The sequence below is a fragment of the Myxine glutinosa genome, chromosome 4 (assembly GCF_964187855.1).
Source record: "Myxine glutinosa chromosome 4, kmMyxGlut1.1, whole genome shotgun sequence".
Taxonomy (NCBI): Eukaryota; Metazoa; Chordata; class Myxini; order Myxiniformes; family Myxinidae; genus Myxine; species Myxine glutinosa.
In genome coordinates this window covers 164,514,671-164,529,283 of record NC_136264.1, presented here as the reverse complement: position 1 = coordinate 164,529,283, position 14,613 = coordinate 164,514,671, and the positions used below count along the sequence as shown (strand labels likewise).

The following is a 14,613-nucleotide window of genomic DNA, read 5'->3' as shown; positions in this document are numbered from 1 at the left end:
GTCCAGTTCAAAAATATTTTTGCGCCAGAGAAAACCCACGAACACACAGAGCACAGGGCCTCAAATGTAGAAGCAGGCCACATTTTATCAACCGCAAAAAAAAAAAAAAAAAGATATATATATCCACCGTTTTTTTTTTTTTTTTTGTTTTTTTTTTCCATACAAGATCGAGGCTCGTGAAAGAGCGAACATTAATCACACAGAAAGACAAACCGACACATAAAACATATAACATCGGGAGCGGTAGACAAGATGGGGAGAGAGGGGGAAGGACACAAACACAACATTTGAGAGCAGGGACCGAGAGACATGGAGACATCGAGAGATCTGAGAGAGGGCGAGGGCTTTGGGGGGGGGGGGGGGGGGGCATGGGAAGGGGGTGGTGGGAGAGGTATAAAACATATGGACACTGCCAGGACTTCCAGGAAAGAAGTTGGAATTTCAAACAAGGTGGATCTGGGGTGAATTAGCGGGGGTAGAAAAGATCAAGGTTTTGGATGGGGGAAGATAAGAGATGGTGGTGAACAGCTGTTTTAAAGACCTGGAGGGAGGAGTGGGATTGAAGGGAGTGAGGGAGTTTGTTCCAGAGGCGGGAGAAAAGAGGAATGAAAGAGTGAAGGTGAGCAGAGAGCCGAGATTTCGGCAGTTTAACCATCAGAGGGTTGCTAGCAGATCTTGTGCGACCTGTAGGAATTTTTGGGGGACAGAGCACAGAGAGAGCTGGGGGTGCAAGGCCGGAGAGGAGTCGGTAGAAGACAGAAAGACCACCTACCTGCCTGCGGTGAGTGAGTGAAAGGCCCTCAGAGATAGCTTCATCGCGGGAGATTCCAATAATTCTGAAAGCTTTGGTTTCAACAGCGTGAAGCCGAGCTAGGTGTGAGGCAGGAGCACCGGCCCATAGGGGAGAACAGTATTCCATTGAGCTGCGGATGAGCTGCGGTTTGTGTTCATGTGTTCCACCATGTTTGTTTGGTGCTGTGGATTCTGGATGTGGGGGTGTTGTTGTTGTAGTCTGAGTTTGCACTGGCTGGGGGTGGGGGTATGGACGCATCCTGGTGTCGTTCCTGCATGTGGATGTGGATGCGCCCCTGCTGGCCAACCTTAGCTGACCGTATATAGGTTGAAGGGCCGAAACGGGATGATGCTGAGGACCTCGACTGAGGACCCGGTCAGCGCGGCACACTTGTGACCAGGTGTTTTGAACTTCTACACATATATATATATATATATATATATATATATATATATATATATATATATATATATACTGAAACGCAAAAGAAACTTACCACCTTTGAAACCTTTAAATATCAACAATAACACTGCGTGTAGTAAATGTGTGAACTTATTTGTGGACAATAGTGTCCTCACTTTCAGACAAAACGGTCACGGATGGTCACTTGAACCTTCAATGGTCACTTCATAGCACAGCTGTTGAACAGCCGTTTTGACTGTCAGTGATTAGCCAAGGGGTATGGGATGATTTTAATGAGCTGCACGTGATGTCTTGATATTGGCTTTAAAAAGGCCAGTGCAAAATGGGCATTTCAATCAACATGCCACGATTGTCAAGGGATCAACGGCAGCGTGCCCTGGGCATGCTGCAAGGCGGACTGAGCTACCGTGAGGTGGCACGTCGCCTTTGCTGTTCACACCAGACGATATCGGCCCTGGTGGACAGAGACACCCTCCACCACTCTGCAGATGACAGACCTCGATCAGGGAGGCCAAGAGTCACCACTGCAAGGCAGGACAGGCAGATGGTCCGAAGTCACCTGCGGGATCGATTCCGTCCAGCATCCCGCACTGCGGCAGAAACTCCGAGGCGTGCAAACCCACGGATCTCCAATGATACTGCACGAAGACGACTGCATGACTATGGTCTGACTGCCAGAAGACCATACAGAGGCCCCGTGATGACGGCTGCCCATCGCCGCAACCGACAGAGATGGTGCCAGCAGCATCAGCGGTGGACCTTGGCGCAGTGAAATGTAATAAAATTTAACAGTTCAAAATAAAACAAACCAACAATTGCTAATTGAAACATTGGCATTTTATTGATGACATGTCAAGTTTTTGACCAAGATACACCATCTCATCAGTTTGTTCTACAGTACAGAACAGCACAGGGTGCAATGTCAGTCCCCTTTCAATAGCGTGTGTGGCCACCATTGTTTTGGAGAGAGGCAGTGCATCGTCGGCGTATACTGCCTACCAGTCTTTGGATGGATTGCTGCTGGATTCTGTCCCACTCAGTCCTCAATGTCTGAAGCAGCTCTGCCCGTGTCCTGGCCCTGCCAACTACGCGTCTCCCAAGCTCATCCCACAGGTGCTCTATGGGATTCAGGTCAGGGGAGAGCGCAGGCCACTGCATGGTGTTGATGTTCTCGCCTTGGAGAAATGCAGTGGTAAAGCGAGCAGCATGGGGACGAGCGTTGTCATGCTGAAAGGTTCTCAGTTCTGGGTGGTCTACCAGGAATGGCAGCAGATGAGGTCGCAGGATGTTATCCACATACCGCTGGGCGTTAAGATTCCCATCCACAACCACCAGTGGCGTCCTGTACCGGCCTGATATGGCGGCCCACACCATCACACTTGGGCCACCCCACCTGATGGCCTGACGCACGCAACAATCGGCATATCGCTCGCCAGTTCTTCTCCAGACACGCTCACGCCCATCAGGACTGTCCACACAGAACCTTGACTCATCGCTGAAAGCGACCTCGTTCCACTGCGCCAAGGTCCACTGCTGATGCTGCTGGCACCATCTCTGTCGGTTGCGGCGATGGGCAGCCGTCATCACGGGGCCTCTGTATGGTCTTCTGGCAGTCAGTCCATAGTCATGCAGTCGTCTTCGTGCAGTATCATTGGAGATCCGTGGGTTTGCACGCCCCGGAGTTTCTGCCGCAGTGCGGGATGCTGGACGGAATCGATCCCGCAGGTGACTTCGGACCATCTGCCTGTCCTGCCTTGCAGTGGTGACTCTTGGCCTCCCTGATCGAGGTCTGTCATCTGCAGAGTTGTGGAGGGTGTCTCTGTCCACCAGGGCCGATATCGTCTGGTGTGAACAGCCAAGGCGACGTGCCACCTCACGGTAGCTCAGTCCGCCTTGCAGCATGCCCAGGGCACGCTGCCGTTGATCCCTTGACAATCGTGGCATGTTGATTGAAATGCCCATTTTGCACTGGCCTTTTTAAAGCCAATATCAAGACATCACGTGCAGCTCATTAAAATCATCCCGTACCCCTTGGCTAATCACTGACAGTCAAAACGGCTGTTCAACAGCTGTGCTATGAAGTGACCATTGAAGGTTCAAGTGACCATCTGTGACCGTTTTGTCTGACAGTGAGGACACTATTGTCCACAAATAAGTTCACACATTTACTACACGCAGTGTTATTGTTGATATTTAAAGGTTTCAAAGGTGGTAAGTTTCTTTTGCGTTTCAGTATATATATATATATATATATATATATATATATATATATATATATATATATATATATATATATATATATATATATATATACGCTATATCTAAGTACATACATATGAAAGTTTGTTTGCTTGTTCATTTCTCTGTCCACTCATTTATGCACTCTGAACCTGCAGGAATCAGTGCACCCAAACTTTGCATGGCCTCTTTCATACAGATGTCCTAGATCAAGGTCCAAAGGTCAAGGCCTATGTTTGGTTAAAAAATGGACCCCAGATAAAACCAGATAATTGGCTTCCAGGCCTCAATCTGGTCTTGTGCTTATAGACTGCCTGGGTTTTTTTCTCAGGAGTCATCAAGTAATATGTATTGCAAAGATCTATGTTGTGGTCATAGTGATTTGTTGTCAACAACACAAATTTAATTATCATAGTGTTTACACAAGTAGCTGTTATGAAAAAGATTGATTTACTCAGCACATCTCAGCAACAAGTCAACATTGCTTCACGGACATTTCATGAATGACTGCATATCAACTAGCTTTGCAATAAAAACTTTTTTTCTGTGGGTTTCTTAATTTCTGATACATGCTTTGCAGTGAAATCAAAATTTTATTACAAAGCCTTCAATAAGAATATTTTAAAAATAACATTAACAAGAGCGAGAATTGCTCTTTATTTGAATTGAATTGATGTATCAAACCGATAGTTAACACCCAAAGATTTGACCGCTTAAATGCATTTCTGCACAAAATATATATAGCTATAAATTTCTGCACAAAAAAATAGCTTTTGACAAAAATATACATTTGCTTGATGGCATTTCTGCACAAAATATAGCTTGCCAGGAGGGCTGGCTACATTTTAATGTCCATCAAACACTCCAGAAGGGAGATGGGAGAAATTGGGGGAATAGTTGGGCGAGAGGGAGTAACACCATGCAAGAATGAAGCAAATAATAAACAGCTTATCAATGGTAATGAGTCTCCCAAGCCATACTTTGAACTCCTGATCCTATTTGGAAACCTTTTTTCCGACCCTGCCGTATCGGCTCGCGCTGAATGCCGTGCGGAATGGTTGAGCCTTGGCCTGCGTAGCTGAGGAAACCCTCGCAGTGCCCATTGCCCATTTCAAAGTCAGTGAAAGCTTCTGGGTTCAAGTAATTCCCCTTTTGTTTGCAGTGGTCTCATCTCCAGAGGCAGCTGCTCCCAAAGTATGCCGGTGCAGCAACTATTGTGCCATCCTGTCTTAATCCAATCGGGTAGTGATCGGCACGACTCGGCCGTCCGCTTTGGTGCTCTGCGTGGATGAAAGGTTTTTGACCACTTGGCTGAAACGCCACAGAGCCGAAATACATTCTAGTCAAACAATACTTGAGCGGCCTTTGAAATCATACAAAACACATTAACTCAAAGTGAAAACATCGTAAATTGACAAATTTCAGGGATGGCATTGGGAGGAAAAGAAAATATACATAGTGCCCACAGCATTTTCTCAACAAAAGATCCTCCATGGAACAAATAAGATAACTGTCAAACGGCATACTTTTGCCATTGCTATTACACCTTCTGCTGGAGAATCGAGGACAGCAAAGTTTTTGTCGCAATAAAGTGCTGTGTATTTTTGTCAAGAGGAATTTCCATCGATGACCTACAGGTAATCTCTCCCCGTAAAGGGCTTGCAAAATGGTGTCTCAGCATTTTCATCGACAAAACCTCAAATTTTACACGAGTGTTGAATCGGGGATGTCAGATTGGACACGACTTTTAAAAACAATCATCCAATGACTGGCTCTCACATGAGCTTGCACTTATTTGTATAAGAAGCACAAAGGAAGTATAAAGTGATGGAAAATTTATCAAACATGTGTCTTTATAAATCATCCTCATGTCCAGCGAGGACAGTCTACACTCGACAGAATGCCCAATAGGTCTGGACTTGAAGAAGCTCACTCAATGACCGAGATGTTACACCTGAACCTTTATCTTCAGACATCTCCAGTCGGCTCTCCTTGCAAAGACTCACAGTGGTCATTCCATAGATGGAGAGAAAATGGGGACAAAGAAAGGTACAAAAGAGGAAAGCTTACACTTGAGAAGATTAACAAAGTGTGGCTTATTGGATGAAATTAATATTCTCCGACCAAATGTCAGACAGTCAATACCACCAAACCTGCTATGTAGTTATTAAATAATGCTCGATAATCATAGTCTGGACTTTTCTCCAAAAAATATTTGCTTCCTGTTTTTGATAGTTTTGAGGTAGGATTCTGTGGTATTTCTTCAACGCTGACTATTTCAAATGCTGTGGTCAATGGTGTTTAACATATAAATGGCATTTCAGCGAATCAGAAAGACCATATTATCAGGCAGACGTTAACAATGTACATTATGGACATGTCACTTCACAAAACACGTTTCCACAAAGAGGCCTCAAGAACACCCATTCTTTTCACCATGAGATGTGAGGTTGAGTATTGACCACGGTGACGAGAGGCTTGTGTGCAGCTGCTCTTCCTTGATACAGTCATGGCCAAAAATATTGGCACCTTTGCACTTTTTTCAAATAACTCAAAATTTTCTCTAAAATAAGTTGAAATTGGCAAAAGTATTTGGTCTCCACAATTCTTTATTTCACTGTTATTATTACAGAACCTTTGGTTTTGATTCAGAACGTAATATATCCTTTTAAATCAGAAAATAAAAATAAATGGCATTGAAAAAATTATTGACACCCTCGACTTAATATTTGGTAGAACGGCCTTTGGACAAAATAACTGCAGTCAAGCGCTTCCTATAGCCATGAATGAGCTTCCTAAACCTCTATACGAGCAGTTTGGCCCACTCTTCTTGTGCAAACTGCTCCAGTTCCCCCAGATTTGAAGGGTGCCTTCTCCCAACGGCTATTTTCAGATCTCCGCACAGATGTTCAATGGGATTTAGATCTGGACTCATTGCTGGCCACTTCAGAACAGTCCGGCGTTTTGTCTTGAACCATTCCTGGGTGCTTTTTGAAGTGTGTTTGGGGTCATTATCTTGCTGCAAGACCCATGACCATCGACAGAGATCCAGCTTTCTGACACTGGGTTCAACATTGCACTCCAAAATGGCTTGGTAATCTCCAGATTTCATGATGCCATGCACACATTCAAGGCACCCAGTGCCAGAGGCAGCACAGCAACCCCAAAACATCACTGAACCTCCTCCATGTTTGACTACAGGGAAGGTGTTCTTTTCTTTCAAGGCTTCATTTTGTTTCTCATCTGTCCACAAGACATTCTCCCAGAAGGATTTTGGCTTGTTCAGGTGTGTTTTGGCAAACTTCAGTTGGGCTTTCTTATGTCTCTCTCTCAGCAGTGGGGTCCTCCATAGAACCCCCTTTCATTGATTTGGCAACTGATGGTGCGAGTTGAAACTGTCGTACCTTGTGTCTGAAGATCAGCTTGAATATGTTTGGCAGCTGATATAGGTGCTTTCTCCACGATTCAAACAATCCTTCGCTGCAATCTTCGATCAAGTTTTCTCTTGCGTCCACGTCCAGGGAGGTTGGCTACAATGTCATGTGCCTTAAACTTCCTGATACCATTGCGTACGGTGGACACAGGAACATCAAGGTCTCTGGAGATGGACTTTTCGCCTTGAGATTGTCCAGGCTTGGCCTTGTGTCTGACCTCCTCAGACAATTCTCTGGTTTTCTTTCTTTTCTCCATGCTCATTGCGGCCCACACAGTGACACAAAACAGCAGAATGACTCCGTTTCTCTGTTCAAACTGGTTGAATGAGTGTTATATTGCAGGCACCTGCAACTCACCACAGGTGAGTTCAATTCCAAAGTAAAGGAGAATCACCTGCTTGAAATCTAATTATTTCTAACAATTTCTAAAAGGTGCTAATAATATTGTGCGGGCCATTTTAGGATTTCTGTGTGGAAAAAGTTAAGATTTTGTAATTGTTCAGCTTTTTTTGTTTTGTTCCACTGCAAACCAAAGAAATACATATATGTGGATACCAAAAGATTTTATAATTACAACAATTTTCTGGAAGAAATGGTGCATTATTTTAAAAAGTGCAAGGGTGCCAATATTTTTGGCTTCGACTGTATATCATGGAATGTATGGCTCACCAAATTGTACCAATGATGCCTGACATTCTAATGACTTCCCAAGCGATTTCTTCTCATGATGAAGGTTTTTCATTACAACAGTCACATCTGTCTTTCACTTTCAGATGATTTTCCCCACAGTTATTCTGAGATTGGCAAGGAAACTTTATTAAATGATCCTGATGGAGGGAGGTGCCCATCCTCTGACAGCTGAATCGAATTCTTCATTAAAACTTTAACTCCTCCTTTTCTAATATGATGCTCTGAAACTGAGTAAAGGCACTGTTCCCAGATTATTTAAACTGCCTGATGACCATATTCCTAGTTATTAATTCAGACAGCTGTGTGGGAAACTCTCACAACTACAAATTAATGTCCCACGACATTTGGCAGAATATGGTAAAGCATCTGTTAAAGTAAACATGTATAAAAACAAGACCGAACGTCTAACAGCGGCGTAGCTGGACTTGTTTGATACTTTAGTTGAAGAGTTGTCATACCCTTGTTTGTCCGCACAGAATAAATATGATTTTCTCTGCAACCGTTTGTCCGATTGACAGGGAATTTTCACCATAGGTGCAACTCCACCTGTAGAATGTTTTAATGTTAATGATGACGTCATCGGTCACGTGGTTCAGCCGCCATCTTGGAAAAACCGAAAACCTTTGCACCTCTATATCTCTGAAAGCGCTGAATAGAAAAAATTGAGACATGGCTCATTGTAAAGAACTCTCCATGTGGAATAAAACATGTTGATGATGATGTCATGGGTACCTCCATTATGACGTCATAATTCGACAAGTACAAAACATCATCCGATCAAGATGAAATTTCTTGAGCATAATCTCGGGATAAATTGGTTGAGAAAAACAATGATGACGTCACCGGTCACGTGGTTCGGCCGCCATATTTGTTTTAACACAAAAGCCTTAAAAACCACTGAAAACACATCCTGGCGAGGGTCTGCAATCTCTGATTGCTCTTTCTTGTTTCTTATGTGGAAGAAGTCACCAAATTTAGATGATTACGAGTCCAGTACTATGCCAGGTGTCTTCTTCCACATAATGCTATAATTTTAGGACCATAGCTGATAAATCCATTCAAATTGCACCGGTAATGTACAATAATAAACATAACCTATTAATACATTAATACGACTAGCACTGGCACTCAGTAGAGGGCATAACTCTGCCGCAGGCTTAACAGTTTACATTTTGTATCGCACTAATAATCCAAATCTGGTTCTGTACCTTAACCAAAATCGAACCGGCTTGTTCTTATGACCTACTCAACTCATCCACCAAGTTTTTTTTGTCATAACCCATCCACAACTTTGATAAATCCTGCTCACAGACAAACAAACAAGAAATATGTTGTGCATAGCACGATACTTGATACATCCATAAAACAAATCTGACCTTTAAAATAATTTGTGGTTGAATTCAATGACCAGTTATGCAAATCCTTTTCAAATTTCAAGCCAATTGGATGAAAATTCGTGATTTTAGAACTTGGCTTATGTTGACCTTTTGACCTTTAGACTTCAAAAAATAATCGGTGGTTGAATTCAGTGACATGCTATGCAAATACAACAACAACAGGCATTTCAAGGCCATTTTCCCTGCTAGAGCGGGGGTCAGCCTTGAGGTCCCCGTGACAATCTTCTCCATTTTGCCCTATTTTCTGCATCTCCCCTTGTTACATTTTCTGCATCTCCCCTGCATCTCCCCTCATTTGCTGCATCTCCCCTGCATCCCCCCTTGTTTAAATTCACAGTATCACACATGCACACCTTTGACATTCTCTGGTATAGAGCTTTCCTCAATGAACACTCCACTATTAGCCAATAACCAATCCACATTCACCCAGTAAAATTATTTTGTGGAATGATATAATAGCATAATATCAAATGCATCTACAATAATACCTCGCTTATAATATAATAATACCTCGCTTAGCGCTCAGGATGCGTTCCTGGAAAAGAGACCACTAATCGAAAATACGCTATACAAACTACATTGGGTTTTTAGTAATGATAATAACATAATAATTATAATAATAATAACATAAGAATAAAATAATAATAGTAATATAATAATATGATAATGATATTAATAATAATACTAATAATAATAGTACTAATAATATTAATAATACTAATACTAATAGTACTAATAGCATGCATAATAATAATACTAATATTACTAATAGCATGAATAATACTAATAGTACTAATAATAATACTAATAGTACTAATAATAATATACGAATAATATTACACTATTAGTAATACTAATAATAGCATTGGGGTATCAGTAACAATAATAATACCAATAATACTACCAATAATAATACATTGGGGTATCAGTAATAGTACTAACAATAATAGTACAGATGGTAAACATATAATTTTATAACACCAGTAAGTAGTAACAAAAACAAAAAATGTGTACAAACATCAATAAAAAGAACAATTGCCGTTGCTCCTACAACCCCCACATGGCAGCAGTGGGAGACGAGGTAGGAGGAGGCTCATCGTGCTGCAAAACGAAGGCGGAGTAAACAGTGCTGACTGGCTCAGAGCATGTGCATACAATACAAGCAATTGTGGCGGTAGTACAAGCAATGGCGGTGACAGTACAAAGCAATGGTGGCGGTAGTACGAGCAATGGTGGCGGTAGTACGAGCAATGGCGGCGGTAGTATGAGCAATGGCGGCGGTAGTACGAGCAATGACGGCGGTAGTACGAGCAATGGCGGCGGTAGTACAAGCAATGGCGGCAATAGTACAAGCAATGGCGGTGGTAGTACGAGCAATGGCGGCGGTAGTATGAGCAATGGCGGCGGTAGTACGAGCAATGGCGGTGGTAGTACAAGCAATGGCGGCGGTAATACAAGCAATGGCGGTTGTATTACAAGCAATGGCGGTTGCAGTTAAAGCAATGGCGGTTGTAGTACAAGCAATGGCAGTGGAAGTAAAAGCAATGGCGGTTGTATTACAAGCAATGGTGGTTGCAGTTAAAGCAATGACGGTGGTAGTACGAGCAATGGCGGCAGTAGTACAAGCAATGGCAGCGGTTGTGTTTACTATGCGAGCGCTGCATGTTATGGCAAAAAAATTCTCAAGACCAAAGAGATCTATAACGAATCAGCATTCTACGGGACTGTGTTAAGAGAGCAATTGCTGTATATGATCTTCATTTGGAGGCTGTAAATTCTGACAATGATCAGATTAAATTGTTAGTTTGTTAAATTTTTTTTTTTTTTTTTTTTTTTTTTTTTTTTGGATACAAGATCGAGGCTCGTGAAAGAGCGAACATTTATCACACAGAAAGACAAACAGACACATAAAACAAATAACATCGGGAGCGGTAGACAAGATGGGGAGAGAGGGGGAAGGACACAAACACAACATTTGAGAGCAGGGACCGAGAGACATGGAGACATCGAGAGATCTGTGGGAGGGAGAGGGCTTTGGGGGGGGAGGCATGTGAAGGGGGGGGAGGCATGTGAAGGGGGGGAGGCATGTGAAGGGGAATTTGATTTTCTTTCACAAAGAAATGTATTCATCCCTGAAGGCAATGATGGCGCAGTATCGTATTGACTCATGGCCCTCAAATTGTAGTAATTGTGCAGAATGTTGGCAGTCTATCAAAAAATAAGCTCTGCATGGTGTGGTTGCATTTTGCATGCTTAGAAGGCAAAATACGTTTTGTGCCAGACATGCTCAATAGCATTTAGACCAAGTTAAGAAACAGCCCAATCTCAACAATGATATCCACTCTCCTGTTACTCATATAACTTATTTATATGCACCACTAAACCTAGTTTCAAAAACCATGCTGCCCTCGATGCTGCATTTCATGTAATTGGCCATTCCGGTGTGGAAAGATAGCCTAGGCCCGAGAGCAATGCGCACTCACCTCTGAGATGTCTATCCGAGGTTAGAATCTCAACCCAGATATAAACTGTCACCCTGGTTTCGCAGGCATGGTGATACATCAATGTGTGTACCAACCTCAGATGGACAAAAAATGTGGGTGTCATGTCTGCTTGCATTAGTTGGTGGACACTAAAGATCCCATGGTGTCCTGCCCAAGGAGTAAGGGAGTAATCTCCGGCACCTTAGCCATATTCCTTCCTGGACTGCAGGTAGTTATAGTGTTCTAATTTTCTTGCAGGTTCTTTGACACCAGGTTGCACAACTTGCAATCTCAGTGTGTGATTGCTGTCTGTGCAGCAGCTTCTGCAATATAAACAAATTGATCAGCAAGTTCACATGCTTCATGTGGGACCAACCTTTGTTGGATATGAAGAGCAACCATGGGCAACAACACCAGCCATCTCAGTTTGGACTGTCAAAGTGAGCTCACCCACACTTTATCCTGACCCTTTGCCAATGGGATGGTATGAAGACTTCCTAATCAGGTGATTGGTTGCTCCATACATTTGGAGTCAAACCGAAAAGAGACTCCATTGTTTGGCCGATGATTAATCTTAGTTATTCTTTAGCACTTTTAATAGTACTGATTACATCCCTGGTGTTGGGCTAGCGGCTAGGGTGCCGGCTTACGATACCAAGAATCCTGGGTTCGAATCCCGGTCGATCGCTGAATTAACGCCAGGGGGGTTGACTCAGCCTGTCATCCTTCCGAGGTCGGCTAATTGAGTACCAGTTCACTGGTAATTCCCTGTTTGTCGTTAAAGGCGGCAAAAAGGGTTGGCGTCAGGAAGGGCATCCGGCCGTAAAACATTGCTTCAAATAGGGGACCGAAAAACAACAACAACCACGGTTCCCGAAAAAGGCCAACCCCCGCTTTGCGGGGAAAAATGGCCTCCAAAGGTGGTTACATTAGATAGAAGAGCTAAAGCTTGGAAAAGATCATAAAAATGAGATGTGAGCTGATCACGAGAATTTGATTTACATCCATTGCCTCAAATCACTCATCGACACAGCGTTTCTCTCATTCCAACTTCCCCAGTCTGTTCAGTCCCATACTTCCCTCCAGGGCTTCAAGACAGCTGTTCACTACTACCTCAGTCCCCCCTTCCATAGTCATGATCTCTTCGATCTCAAATAACTAAATTCCCAAACACTTCCTTTTTTTGCAGGTGTTTGTGACGTTTCCCCCTCTCCCTGACTTATTTTAATTTGTTCATTGTCGGTTTGTTAGTTCCATTTGTTTCATCCCCGCTTTCCCCTTCCTCTTCTTGCTGTGTTTCATTCGGCTTGTTCGCCCCCATTTGTACTTCTCCTCTCCCCTTGATCCCGCTCTCACTTCTACTCTGCTGTCGGTGTTTCCCCCTTTCCATTCTGCTCTAGCTCTTCCATGAGCCTTGATCATGTAAAAAAAAACAAAAAAAAACCACCTTTAGAGGCAATTTTTCCCCGCAAGCAGGGGTTGGCCTTTTTCGGGAACCGTGGTTGTTGTTGTTTTTCGGTCCCCTTTTTGAAGCAATGTTTTACGGCCGGATGCCCTTCCTGACGCCAACCCTTTTTGCCGCCTTTAACGACAAGCAGGGAATTACCAGTGAGCTGGTCCTCAATTGGCCGACCTCGGAAGGATGACAGGCTGAGTCAACCCCCCTGGCGTTAATTCAGCGATCGACCGGGATTCGAACCCAGGATCCTAGGATCCTAAGCTGGCACCCTAGCCGCTAGCCCAACACCAGGGTTCAATGTTCAATGTTCAACACCAGGCTAGCTCAACACCTTGATCATGTAAACTAAAGAAAAATTCCTAGCAGCCTATCTCAGGCCATGGACTCAACTCACAACCTAGAGCGGGTTAGTCTCGCCCTTAAAGTTTGTTGAGAGAACCACACATCAATCAAAATGTACATCACTGAACCTTCATGGGATTGTTTTTTTTTGTTGTCTCCGTTTATTACATTTGTCACAGGATTGTTGTTGTTGTTGGTCTTCTGTGGCTCTCACATCCAATCAATCCCTACACCATCCCATGACACGTCCTTAACGGGTACATCGGCAAGTATCTTAATAAATGGACCACTCGTAAAAATATAATTTAAATGTAAATAAATCTGATGCAGGTCAAGTAAAAAAAACCCCATAAAAACAACTAAACAATAATAATAATAAATTAAAGTTAGAGGAGAAAAAATAGAAAGCACAAGAAAGAGAAAGAATGTGAAAGAAAAAAAACGAGGGAAAAAAGGAAAAAGAGGGAAAAGAAAGGCAAAGCAGAATGTAGCGGGAAAGAAAATAATATAGCGTCATTATTTTGCCTTTGATTTTATAATGAGAAAATATGCTTGAGCTCTGGTTTATCAAGGGATTTCTGGTACCGCGTGAGCCGGAAGAAGAATGAGTGGGTCGAACGGTGGCGGTTTGAATAAGGAGAACTGACTCGGAATCCAAACTTATTGGACATATTTTCTTCCATGCTCAAAAAAATTAAACAAAGGGAAAAGTTCACAAAAATGAACAAGAAAGAGCAATCAGAGATTGCAGGCTCTCACCAGGATGTGTTTTTAGTGTTTTTTAAAGGCTTTTGTGTTAAAACAAACATGGCGGCCGAACCACGTGACTGATAACGCCATTATTATTTTTTTCTTCTCCACCAATTTATCCATAGATGATACTCAAGAAATTGCATCTTGATCGGATGAAGTTTTGTACTTGTCTAATTATGACATCATAATGGAGGCACCTATGACATCATCATTAACATATTTTATTCCCCATGGAGAGTTCTTTACAATGATCCATGCAATTTTTTCTATGCAGCGCTTTCAGAGATATAGAGGTGCATAGTTTTTCGTTTTTTACAAGATGGCGCCCATACCACGTGACCTATGACGTCATAATTATCATTGAAAATTCTACAGGAGCAGGTACACCTTTGCAAAGAAAATCATATTTATTCTGTGCGGACAAACAAACAAACAAAACAAGAAGACATCATGCGTAGCACGATACTTGCAAAATCCCCCCCAAAGTTTTCCATTGATACAGCAAATTGTCCATTTCATGAAGATTAAAATTTACAATCTTGATCAAAGCTCGGGTCAACAGGATGAAAATTGACGATTTTTCAGATGAAAAATGATGATT

General features: G+C 42.8%; 1 protein-coding gene across 2 annotated transcripts in view; it reads right to left on the bottom strand.

Annotated features, from left to right (window-relative positions):
- LOC137425478 (lipopolysaccharide-responsive and beige-like anchor protein) overlaps positions 1–14,613 on the bottom strand; it is a 722,436-nt gene that overhangs the window by 122,933 nt on the left and 584,890 nt on the right. The gene's annotated exons all lie outside the window — the stretch shown is intronic.